Below are 13614 nucleotides of genomic sequence, written 5' to 3'. Positions count from 1 at the left end.
TAGAAGTTTAATTTTCTCTGTTCTTCTTAGAAGTAAAATGTCAGAAGACCACAGATTTACTGATAGAAAGGATCTCAGAAATTACAGATGAGGAAGCTAAGGCACAGAGAGGTTAAAAGAACATAAAGAGTAAGAAACAGATATGGGATTTGAACCCCATCCTATGGCCACAAATTTAGTACTTGCCCCATTATATCACATTGTTTTGATATATTTCACCTTTGAATCACCATTGTATTTGTTTATCCCTTTATTATTACACATATCTCCTGTACCACATATTATTATAACAGGGGTAAGATTTGATTTGCTGAACTGTGACATTCTCTCTTAGAACTGTGCTTGGGTAATTTGACTCCATGGGGATACAAATGTACTATGGCTCAGTGCTGAAGTACTTGTGATTGATAGAACAATTCCTTATTAGTACTTATCATTGAGCACTTTATACAAAACCAAAAGAAAGAAGGAGGAAGAGAAAGAAGAAAAGAAGACAAATGAAAAAGAAAACATCAGTAAAAACATGAAATGTCCACTCTCTGACTATAAGGACTAATAAGACATGACTTCATCCCTATTTGGGGGCATTGTGGGGAATTCAGATGCAAAGTATGATGGTAAGGAAGGGAGGTAAGGAAGGGAAGTTCTCTCCCCTTTGCAATTGTTTATTAAAAATTATTATACCTCTAGATTTATTTCTTTTCAAATCTGTGGGGAAAAGGAGAAAGATGAATAATACAAGCTGCCATGTTTTACCTAAGGGCCCTTTAGAGTGGCTTGGTCCAAGTGGGAATCTGGCTAATTTGACTTGTCAGGAGGAAGAGTAACTAACTCTGTATGTCTGAGCTTTGATGAGACCAAAAATGGCCTTCATTGTTTGAAGCTGGAGGACTATGAATGTCACTCACACTTTCCCTAACTTGTAAATATATTCTGGGTGTTCATCTGGAATCTGAAGGGTTTGGTTCATTGAATTTTTTTTTTTTTTTGCAGGGCAATGGGGGTTAAGTGACTTGCCCAGGGTCATACAGCTAGTAAGTGTCAAATGTCTGAGGCCGGATTTGAACTCAGGTACTCCTGAATCCAGGGCCGGTGCTTTATCCACTGTGCCACCTAGCCGCCCCTGGTTCATTGAATTTTAATTGCTTAATCCCTTTTGGGGGAAGCTCCGACAAATTCAGAGCTTATCTGAATTTGTTGAGTCCAATTGTTAGGTGAGTTCAACCTCCATTTAGAATACTTTATGGCTTTGTTGGGATGTACTAGACAAATTTGCAGTGCTCTGTTTTGCAGGTGTGAGAAATAATTATTAATAACCAATAATTTGGGGGGGGGAGAGATTCAGAGTTCTACCCTTCTTCCAAAGTCCTGACAGTCCACTTTTTCATTAATCTCAATCACTGATAATAAGATTGCATTGACTCTCCTCCATCTTGTTCAGAACCCACCTAACCTGGCAAGGAATTTAATCTAAAGTGGGGAAGCTCATTGTGTTCTACTCAAGCTTGGGTGGAGACAGATTCTCTTGTTTAGATAGCAAAGGCCCTCTCTTTAAAAAAGGGTACACATTCTTTTAATTGATAGCCTAAAGCAACGGGAGTCTCACTATAGAGATATTCAACCCTTTTTAAAATATAGTCCACCTCCAATACTGTTAACAGATTAGATTTGATTGCTGTTTGAATACCTCATGTTTTTAAGAGTATATGAACTGTGAGTCTGCTGTCTTTGGTCTGAGAGAGATGGCCAAATGACCATGCAATAACCTGTTGGCCTCATTAAAAAAATGATCAAATTCTGCAGAATCTGTGTTTCTCAACTTTTTAATCATCACATAGGCATTCCTAGAGAGTTTGTCAAGGATTCCTATCAGGATTGCCTTCTGCATTCATTGGAGAGATGAATGTTCTTGAGGGACCTACAGAGGGATTTTCACCCAGGACTAAAAGTTTGGTTTCTCAACTGAGAGCCACATACATCTGGAATTAATTGGGGATTAGGCTTATTTTATTTCAATTTTGTTCTTTTCTAATTATTTTGGGTTGGATATGTCTTTAGAAGCAACAAGTAGGTGAGGGTGATCTATGATAATTTTGTAAAATGTTGTTTCCTTGTGAAATTCATATACATTTGCATTTTTGGGTGTGTGTGTGGGGGGATGAGTGTAATCTCCAGGCCCACTATCACCTCTGGTAGCTCTAGGTCCTTGCAAAAGAACACAGTTGAATGGCTTGCTCTGACTGCATTTGTGAGGTCTTTGGTAACTACTATGAGGACCTCATGAGATTCTTTAGTTCAAAATATGGGAGAACACACTTGGACAGAAAATCCTTCAGGTTCCCCAGAAAACTTTCCCAGAGACCTCATTTGGGCTTTCAATGATTCTAGGCAATCTTTCTACATTTCACTAATCAACTCACTATCCTGCTCTCCAGAACAACTTTTCCAAAGATTTTTCATCCCTCACAAAACCTCCATGTCTCCTCCTTTTCCAGCCCTATCAATTGAGAACTTAGTTTCACATTTTACAGAAAATAATGTCGTTTTCTGTGAACTCCTTTTTCCTATCTGATATCCACTCAGATGTATTCTATCAATTTCTCTTCCTTTACCCTTCTTACCCAAATAAGTGGTTTAACCAAGACAAACCCATTCACCTTCAATAGAAATCCCACTCTATCCCATCTCCAATTGTTCTGTCTGTCATCTCCTATCAGTGGCTTATCTTCAATCTCTCTTTCTCTACTGGCTCCTTCCAAGCTGCCTAGAACTATGCCCATGTCTCCTTTATCCTCAAAAAATACATCACTTGATCCTTCTATCTGCTCTATCATCCATTACCTTTTCTGCCCTTTGTGGTTGAACTCTTTGAGGAATCTATCTACAATAGTTGCCTTCACTTTCACTTTTTCTCACTCTGACTTCATTATTTTACCAAAACTGTTTCCTTCAAAGTTATCAATGATTTCTTAATTGCAAAATCCAGTGCTCTTTTCTAAATCTTCCTCCTTCTTTACTGCTCTGCAGTCTGTAACACTACTGATTACCTTCTTCTCCTTGATGCTCTCTTTTCTTTAGGTATTTGGGAAACCACTCTTTCCTTCTAAGTCTCCTTTGCTGGTTCCTTATCCAGGCCATACTATTATAGTTCCTCAGGTTTCTGTCATAGGCCCCCTTGTCTTGCCTCTCTATACTACTTTACTTGGTCATTTCATCAGCTTCTTTAGATTTAGTTACCACCTCTATGTTGATGATTAAAATTGGATTCCTATTTAGCCCAAACAGCTCTGGTGACTTCCATTCTCACATATCTAACGGCATTTCAGACATCTTGAACTAGATGTTCTGTAGGCGTCTTAAAATAAATATGTTCAAAACTCAACATATTTTCCCCCTCAAACTCTCCCTGCTTCTAAACATCCCTATTACTGTCAAGGACATTACCATCTTCCCAGTCCCCCAGGTTCATAATATAGGCATCAACCTCAACTCCTCACTATCTCTCTCTTCTCATATCCAATCTGTTGCCAAGTCCTGTTGATTTCACCTTTGCAGTACCTTTCAAAATAAATACCTCAGAGTAGGAACAGAGACAGAAAGAAGAGAGGTTGTGCTTTCTCCAGGGTCACATATTTATAAAAAGCATAGCTAGGAGGCAGCAGCTAGATGGTGCAGTGGTTAAAACACTGGCCGTGGATTCAGGAGTACCTGAGTTCAAATCCAGCCTCAGACACTTGACACTTACTAGCTGTGTCACCCTGGGCAAGTCACTTAACCCCCATTGCCCAGCAAAAAAAAAAAAAAAAAAGCATAGCTAGGATTCGATAGGTGATCCTTTGATTCCAAATCCAGCAAGCTTTTCACTATAAGAAGCTGTGTGCTTTGAATCATTCCTGAGAAAATTGTGCTCACATCTCCAATTGCTTGTTAGGCATTTCAAACTGGATGTCCCAGAGATATCTATAATTCAATATACCCAAAACTGAACCCATTATTTCCTCCTTCCTAACCTCTCCTTTTCTTAACTCTCCTATTGCTGTTTATTCTTCTGTCACCCAGGCTCACAAACTTGATGCTATCCCCTACTCCTTACTCTCTCAACTTCCCACCACATTCAATCTGTTTGCAAAAGCCTATCCATTTTGTTTTTGTATCATCTCTCATTTATCCTCACTTCTTTATTCTGATGCTACCACCATACTGATTGATTTACTAGGTAAAATCTGGCCTTCTGTAGGAAACCATTTCTGATTCCCCATTATTCCAGTGTTTTCCTTCTTTTGATCATTTCCAATTTATGCTCTACATAAATTGATTTTTACATAGTTGTTTGCATATTATCTCCCTTACTAGACTGATGTTTTTAGAGCATGGATGATTTTTTACATTTCTTTGGAATCCAATACTTAAAACAGTGGTTGGAGCATAGTAGATACTTAATACATGTTTATCGATTAATTGACTTTTTTTCTTTTTTTTTCTTTTTTTGGTGAGGCAATTGGGGTTAAGTGACTTGCCCAGAGTCACACAGCTAGTGTCAATTGCCTGAGGCCGGATTTGAACTCAGGTACTCCTGACTCCAGGGCCTGTGCTCTATCCACTGCGCCACCTAGCTGCCCCTAGATTGATTGACTTTTTGATAACATTAATTCCTCATAACATCCTATATAGCTTTAAGTATTTCTCAATGCACACTTTTGAATCTTTTATTTTTCCCAAGTATTTCTTTTGTGGTGGGATACCTTTTTTTTTTTTAATGCAAAGGACATTCCTATTATAAACACTTTATTGTTTTTTGGGTTTGTTTGGTTTTTTTTTTTTGGTGAGGCAATTGGGGTTAAGTGACTTGCCCAGGGTCACACAGCTAGTAAGTGTTAAGTGTCTGAGGCTGGATTTGAAATCAGGTACTCCTGAATCCGGGGCCAGTGCTCTATCCACTGTGCCACCTAGCTGCCCCTGGGATACCTTTTTGAGAAAGGATTCTGTTAGTTCCTTTTAGGGGATCTTCAGACAGAAAACAGATAAATTTTCTTTAAAGATATTCCTCAGAAATATGGAGTGGGGACAATTGGAGACAGTTTGAGAAAAGTCCTTTTCTCTTCTTTTAGGATCCAGGTTCCTTTTGAATTTAGTCTTCAGAAGTCCAGAGCAAGATTCTTTAGATGTCATCTGGACTATGAGTGATATGGATGTATTTTGCTAGCATATATATTTCATGAGGACAAAGATCATAATTTTGTAGGATCATAGACCCAAATTTGTAAGAGACCTCATAGGCCAGTTAAGGCCAAGCCACTCGTGTTTTCTGACTTCTGCAAGGTACTTAGCCTATTTTACATAGAATATACTCAATAAATATGTGCACTGACTTCAGTTCATGAGGGGTAGGCTTATGAATAAATTCTAAGGGTTGAGTCCATCTTTCTTCCCTTATATTCTTCCCCTTCACCCTGAGCCCACTCTAAAGGTGATGCAGGACATTTAAGTGGTGAGAATGTTTGTTGCCATCAAGTATACTTTCCAATTTACCTTCACCCAGGATGCTTGATTGCATACATTGCTTAGATGAGAGAGGATTAAAAATTCTATTCCTTCTGATGAGATAGAAGATCTCTAATACATACCACCTACCCTAGCCACTGCTCCCAAAGTCCTTCAGGACTTACCATCTTTTCTATCACTATGCCCTATAGCCTCCTAACACTGTTATTTGACCTACTAAGGTAATGAGGACCTCTGGGCTTTGTCACTGTCCAAGTACTATACCCTGAAGTCTTCCAGAATTTACCATATGTCCTATAGTGAAAGTATATTTTATATGTCTCCCCAAATTAGAGTGTGAGCTCCATGAGAGCAGACTCTCTTGCTTTTTCTCTTTGTACTAATTTCACTTAGAAAAATGCTTGGCATATAGAAATTGTTTACTAAATGCTGTTTTCATTCATTCATTCATTCATTCATTCATTCATTCATTCATTCATTCATTGTATTATATAGTGTTTTATATGATTATTAAATGTTGTGTCTGGTATTTGTGTAGAGGCAAATGATATCTTAGCTCATATTCCATTCTTTAACATAACTATATACTTCTGGACAAAATTCTACAAGATTATTTACATTGTGAGTTTATGGAATTGTGATTTTTGTATATAGTAGAGAAATGCATCATTCTATTTCCTGAGTCAGACGTATCCTTCTGTGCAACCCTCATATTTCAGCCATAGATACTACTGGTACTATGGGCACATAGAAACTATTGGTATTTATAACCAACCATGTAGTCCTAAATCTATATAATATGACTCTCTAGTCCATATCTCTCCATCTTTTCCATAAGGATACTGGTCATATGCTTTGATACAAGTAAACAAATAAATATCTATGGCATCCCTATCATCTTCTAATTTAAAATCAGTTAAAAATGGAAATAAAATTTTCTCACATAAATAGTTCTTGATGAAGCTGTATTTTTTGTTGTTGTTGTTGTTTTTGTTGTGTTTGTTTTTTGGGCTTTTTTTTTGGTAAGGCAATTGGGGTTAAGTGACTTGCCCAGGGTCACAGAGCTAGTAAGTGTTAATTGTCTGAGGCTAGATTTCAACTCAGGTCCTCCTGAATCCAGGGCCGGTGCTCTATCCACTGCCCCACCTAGCTGCCCCTGAATGTTATTTAATTTTTTTGTGAGGCAATTGGGGTTAAATGACTTGCATAGGGTCACATAGCTAGTACATGTCAAGTGTCTGAGGCCAGATTTGAACTCATGTCTTCCTGACTCCAGGGCCGGTGTTCTATCCACTGTGCCACCTAGCTGCCCCGATGAAGCCATATTTGTAATCAGCACTTCCTTTGCTAGATGTTCCCTAACCATCTCTTTAAAGTGATGATGATTGGACAAGCAAAGGATTAGTGGAGTAAAGGAAAGTCTTTTGTGAGAAGAGAAGATTTAAAAGGTCAGTACAGGAAGGCATAAAGAAGGGGAAGATAACAGGTAGTATTCAAATTTTAAGGATTCACGGTATAGGAAAAAGGTCGTGGAAAGAGATTCTGTCTAGGTGGTCAATAAGCAAGAGTCAGAGAGTTGTGTATCACCCAAATTATTTTAGAAAGTCTTTATTATTTTTTAAAGGGATAGCTACACACACACACACACACATCTATATACATCTATATACATCTATACACACATACATACATTCATACATATACACATACATACATATATCTCTATCTCTGTCTCTATATCATCTAGATAGCTATGGATATAGAGATAGAGATAGATAAGTATATCTATATATAGATATAGGTAGAGATAGAGATAGAGATAGAGATAGAGATAGAGATAGAGATAGAGATAGAGATAGATTTCTTGCCCTGGACCTGAACTGTGTCAACAGTGTCAAAGACTGGGTACATTGCATACTTTTATGCTTCAGCAGTTTCAATAAGTCCATAAGCCCATACAATATTTTCAGGTCAGAATTCATTGACTGGATGTGGGATTTTGAGAGAAGTCAGAGTCAAAAATTATAAGCCCAAGTGGTTGTAAGGATGTAGGTGTCATAAAGATAAATAGAAAATTAAAGAAAGAAAAAATTTATGGGGAAGATAATGAGGTTGGTTTTATACATGTTCCATCTGAAATACTAGAAAGATTTTTAGGAAGAGATATGAAGAAAAGAGGTAGAAGTATGGGACTGGGACCTTGGGAAGACACTAAACGTAGAAGTTTAGATTTAGGATTCAATTGAACAAAAGATCCACTGTGTATGGGAATGGATGAAATCTCTATAAAAACAGAAGAAGACTAGGGTCAGTAATTTGTGGAACACCTACATCAAAGGGAGTGGAGACTGATGATATACTATATTTTGCAAATATTGGGAATTTAATATGCATTTGAAGTACTAGCAAAGGAGATAAAGATAAAGAATCAGAGAGATGGGGGTTATTTTGAATGGGCACTGTTCAGAACATGAGATATGAATAAAAAGATTTCTCTTTAGCACTGAGGGCTAATTGAGATCCAAGTATTATGATTTCACGACTTGGTCTTATAGCATTCATCTACTTTGGAATAGGGACAGAGAAGACAAATGATAGGATTTGCCTGGGATTGAAGAATAGCAGAGATGGCTAAAAGTTACTATTATTTGAACCCCAGTCTTTTTGATTCCAAGTCCAGTGACCTACTATTGGCAGTGGAAAAAGTACTGGGCCTTGAGTCAGGAGGACCTGAATTCAAAACTGGCTTCAGCCATTTACTCTATGTGTAACTATGGACAAGTCACTTAAACTATGCCTGTCATCGCAGTTTCCTCACATATAAAATTTTTTAATAGCACTTACCTTGAAGGATTGTTAGGGGGATCAAATGAGTTAATATTTATAAAATGCTTAGCAGAGTTAGATACTACATAAATGTTAATTTAATTCCCTTCTATCCTCTTCCTTTCTACTCATTTTTCTACTCCTAAACATACTGATTTTCATAGTTCAGTGACTTTAAACCACAGTACCTTTCTCTCTTACCCCATCCCCTACTTTCCACCTAACTGTATTTTCCTGCTAGACTGAAAGCACCTTACAGTTAGGAAGTATCTTGCTAACTTGTATGTGTATTCTTTATGCCTGACTTATAAATGTTCTCTTCTTCTCTCTAATAGATTATAGTAGAGATTGTAGTCTTTGATCAAAGTTGATGGCAGGGGATAGAAAAGATGGTGAAGACATATTGAGCAAGTACCACGGTAAAATGCAAGAGTGAGAAATTAACACGAAAAATAACATTTTATACTTTCATTACCCTTATTAGCAGGTTTTTCTAATTTTTTTTCTGAAAAAATTAATAATGCCATGATCACTTTTAATAAAAAATCAATATGATTTGTTTTTGTTCAAAAGTGACTTAATTGCTAGACAGAAGTCACTTATCACTGTCTATATTCAACAGATTCTCAAGGTCACAATCAAATTGATTTAACTATAATAAATACAACATAATTAGTTATCCAGCATTCTCACTATACTTGGCTATTTTTTTTAGTAACCCCTCATTTTTAATTCTTAAAATAATAAAGCTACATGTCTTAAATTTAGTGAGAAAAAGTAAAACATCATTTATATTTTTTGTTTGTTTATTTCATAGTTCTGCAATAATAGCTAGCATACTTTTACCAGTCTTTAGAAATCTATATTTTATACATTGTTATTATAAGCTTACATCGTGTAAAGGGATCTTTTTAAATGCATTTTTTAAAATTGCAAGGTTTATATCACTCAACCTTATCATTGTGATTATTTATTAGGAAATCAAACTACTACATGTCCTTGAAAGGGAGTAGTATCTGGGAAGAAAGCTGATTTCCAGAGCATAATCTCTGAGCACCTGTTCAATATTTTTGAAGCATTTGTTGTGAACAGCACTGCTATCAGAACAATTAACAGAAGAGCAGTTTACATGACATTTGGAAAACAGAACAACTAGCTACATTTATATATGTATATATATAATCTCAATTTTATATCTTTTTCTAGATAATTATGCTTTATATAAGTCTACTGAAATTTAAAGGACTATGCTTTAAATTTTTTTCAATAAAATTTAAAATTATAATTTTTTGCATTGTAGGTTTTATAACACTTATTTTGTTTTTTCCCCATTGTATTAAATATCCATGTGTCATTTTGGAATTGACCATATGCTATCTATGTGCTATATTTAAAAGTGAAAACAATTCACTGGAAACTTCATTTAGTCTTGTCAGACATGGAAAATACATAGAGAACAGTAACACTTTTTTCTAACTTTGGCTATTAATAACACCATTTTCCTTACTCTAATTTCCTATTTAAAAATGTTAATCTTTCTGAGACAGACAGTTTGGTGAGAGGAGGAGTGGGATGGGGTTGAGTCCATAATTAAAAAGACAATGTAGCTAAAACCAAGGATGATATAGCAAAATTGTTATACCTCATGCAATACAAGTAAATTTCCTGTTTATAATTATTTTATGGTTGCTAAGGGAAAGAGAAGCCTGCTGGTGTACACAAATAAGGAATAATGTTTACATGATTTATACCATTTCTACTTAAATATCTAGAAATATAAATGAGGATAAGATTGATTAGGGTACTATACAGTGCAAATATCACACAGATCTATTTTTTACTTTAGTTTTAATTTAGTTGTCCATTAATATTAAGTCCTGTTAGACATTTTTGCAGACTCTACAATTTACCTTCTAAATTTATAGTGTTTTTTTCTATTTTAAAAGTGAGGGGTTTGGTTTTTTGAGGTTTTTTTTTGCAGGGCAATGAGGGTTAAGTGACTTGCCCAGGGTCACACAGCTAGTAAGTGTCAAGTGTCTGAGGCTGGATTTGAACTCAGGTACTCCTGAATCCGGGACTGGCACTTTATCCACTGTGCCACCCAGCTTTCCCCAAAAGTGAGGTTGTTTTTTTTTTATAACCTTATAAAAGATCTCCCTCTATAAATAATTGCTAACCTCAATCTTAAACATATATGTGCCTTTAGGGAACGTGTGTTGGAGGACATTATGAGCAAAAGAAAATGATCTAACAAAAAAGCCTGAGGTTTGAAATGACAATACATGAGTCTAATAACAAAACAAAACCCCACAACTCTGTAACAATGTCAATTATACCTAAATTTAACATATAAAATATGTTAACACCTTATTTTGCCATGTGCAATGCAGTTGAGATATAATCATTAAAAAGAGGGAAATAAATAAGTGCTTTGTGCTTTTCCTTTTCCATCTAAAATGAATGTTAGTCTTGTTTTTGTTTTTACATAGAATTAGCACAATTTGTAACAAAAAAGATTTCCAATTCACCTTACCCCACCTTCTTCAACTCGAAAAGTTAACAATAATCTGAAATTTACATTTCAATGCAATTGTGTAATTGAAGGAATGTTTCCTTTTTTTTTTTTTCCATTTGTCACATTAGTAACACCTTATGGGGGAAATAAGCAAATGTGTTAGATTTATGGATAGGGAAAGAGTTTATAACCAAATAAGAGGTAGAGAAGTTCACAGGAGGTAAAATAGCTACTTTTGATTACATTAACTTAAAAAGGTTTTGCACAAATAAAACCAAGGTAGTTAAAATTAGAAGAAAAGCAGGAAATCGGGAAGAAAATATTTACAGTAAGTTTCTCTGATAAAGTTGTCATTTCTCTAATACAGAGAGAACTAAGCCAAATTTATAAAAATAAGACCCATCTTCAAATTGATAAATAGTCAAGGAATAGGGACAGGAAGTTTTCAGAAGAAGAAAACAAAGCTGTCATTAGTCATTTAAAAAGCTCTAAATCACTAATTAGAGAAATGTAATTTAAAACAATTTTGAAGGATCACCTCATAGCCAAACACTGGAGCAGATGTGCGGAAATAGGCACACTAATGCATTACTGGTGGAGCTGTAAACTAGTCCAATCATTCTGATGAACAATTTGGAACTGTGTCCAAGAATCCAGCAATACAACTACAAATTTGTATCCCCAAAAGTTCAAAGTAAAAGGAAAGGGACTCATAAGTACAAAAATAATTATGCCAGCTCTTTTTAAGTTGGCAAAAACCAAATAAAGGAAACAGGAGATTCCCATCAACTGGGGAAAGACTGAACAAGTTATGGTATATAGAATACTATGGTGTTGGAAGAAATGAAGGAAATTGTTTCAGAAAAACCTGGGAACAAAGTGAAGTGAACAGAACCAGAAGAACAATGAAAATGGGCATCACATGTCTTACCTTCTCATTTGGTGTGGAGAGAAGAAAAGCATTTGCAACTGTTTTTTTTTTTTTAAATCACCCTAGGTCTTATGAAAGATGTGATTCATCTCCAGAGAATGAAATGATTGTATCTGAATACACATTGAAGCATATATTTTTTTTAGTTTCTTTTTCTTAAGGTTTTTTGGCTGTTTTCTTCTGGAAATATTTTGCATGACTACACATGTATAACTTATATTGAATTGCTTGAGTTCTTAAGGGGTGGTGGGAGGAAGGAAGAGAATTTGGAATTCGAAGTTATAAAAATGGATGTTACTGACCCTGGGCCCAGGGGGTCTCTCTGCATAGTTGCTCTCTGCTCTTCCTCCAGCGCCTGCTGATGCTCCGAGCCCCTGTCAGCCTGCTCAGGGACCAGACCCACTGGGTGTCTGGGGAGGATATCCCAGGACAGATGGACCCCTCATAAAACCTGTTGCACATCCAGGATGTGGGAGCCAACTCTCCAATTTACTACATCTGGAGCAGCCTGGGACCCCCAGCTGTGCTCTTTCTGGCCACAAACACCCCTCACAGTGTCCTGAGTGTCAACTGGACCTGCCTGCTGTCTCTAGCACCTGAAGGGAGCCTGACTGTGCTCCCTGCTGATAGTATTCAATTTTCCTCAGCCTTCATCTTCCCCAGGCTGTTTGAGTTTGACAGTACCAACAGTTCAGAAGTAAAGGATGGTCCCTGGGAAAGCCTTACACACCCTACCTCCTGGCCAACTTCTCCTGGGATGATGTCAATAGCACGCTTGACCCCACTACCCTGAGTGCCACATTCTGGGGTTGACCTTCAGAGGATCCCTTGGGGGCCTTCACCAATGGCAGCCTCTCATTCAAGGTTCATTCTTTCTCTGGTTCTGGTCGTCCAGCTGGTCTCCCTCAACTCTTGCATACAGCAGACATCTCCTAGCTAGAGCTGGTCCTGTCTGGGGCTGTTCTTCATGGAAACTACTCCCTTTTTGGGCTGGAGGTGGCAACTCCAGTCTTGGATTCCCAATGCCCCCCACTAAAGGAGCAGGAATCCATTGATGATGAATATTGCCCTGCAGTGTTCCAGATGGATGTTACTGTGGCATTCCCCACTGGAAGGCTTCCTGCAGTGGCGGCCTGTAGCCTTCTCACAGAAGCAGCCAGCTCTTAAAACAACCCTTCCCTGCCAAATATCCCAACCCAGTTCCACCTTGGCTACCCTACTTCCACAGTCACCTATTGTTAGAGCCTTCTTCAGCCCCTCCATTAACTTCTGCACCTTCAACCTGACAATTGGAGACTCTACTTGGTCCAGCCTATGAGGACCATCAATACCTCAGTTGGTCTGCTCTCTTGGGCATAGGAATCCCCCCAGTGGATTCCTTCTCACCTCTGGTCCTGGGAATAATGGTGGTTGTTCTGGTGGCCCCGGGGCTTCTGCTGGTAGGAGGGAGCCTGATCCTTCTGCTACTACAACATAGATGCTACTCAAAATATGAACCAATCAACTGAGGTCCTGATTTCCTCACAAGTGCCTTTCCAGAGCCTTCACCCTTCACCTCACTAGATTGAGAACAGGGATACCCCTTGGAATAAGGAAGAGAGGACATCATGCCTCCTATTTGTCTGTTTCTGGACTCTACTCTTCATGTTAATGCCAATGTCCCTAATTCCTTTCCTTTTTTTGTTTTTTTAACTGAACCTTCAAGCCTCAGTTTCTTCAGGTCTCCCCTGGACAGGAGAACATCAGGATAACTGGTTAATGATGAAAGGGGGATGGGACACCTAACTTCTAGCCTAACATTGGTCCTGTTGGATCCCTTTTCCTCCCATTCTTTTCCAGC

At 37.5% G+C, this 13614-nt stretch overlaps 1 protein-coding gene and 1 pseudogene across 1 annotated transcript in view; one reads left to right on the top strand and one right to left on the bottom strand.

Moving 5' to 3' along the window:
- The window catches only part of ROBO2 (roundabout guidance receptor 2), a 788084-nt gene that overhangs the window by 195654 nt on the left and 578816 nt on the right, over positions 1-13614 (bottom strand).
- Positions 563-13282, top strand: LOC122745969 (annotated as a pseudogene).

This window comes from Dromiciops gliroides, chromosome 3 (assembly GCF_019393635.1).
Source record: "Dromiciops gliroides isolate mDroGli1 chromosome 3, mDroGli1.pri, whole genome shotgun sequence".
Taxonomy (NCBI): domain Eukaryota; kingdom Metazoa; phylum Chordata; class Mammalia; order Microbiotheria; family Microbiotheriidae; genus Dromiciops; species Dromiciops gliroides.
The sequence above is the reverse complement of the archived record's forward strand: the minus strand, read 5'-3'. Positions and strand labels throughout refer to the sequence as shown.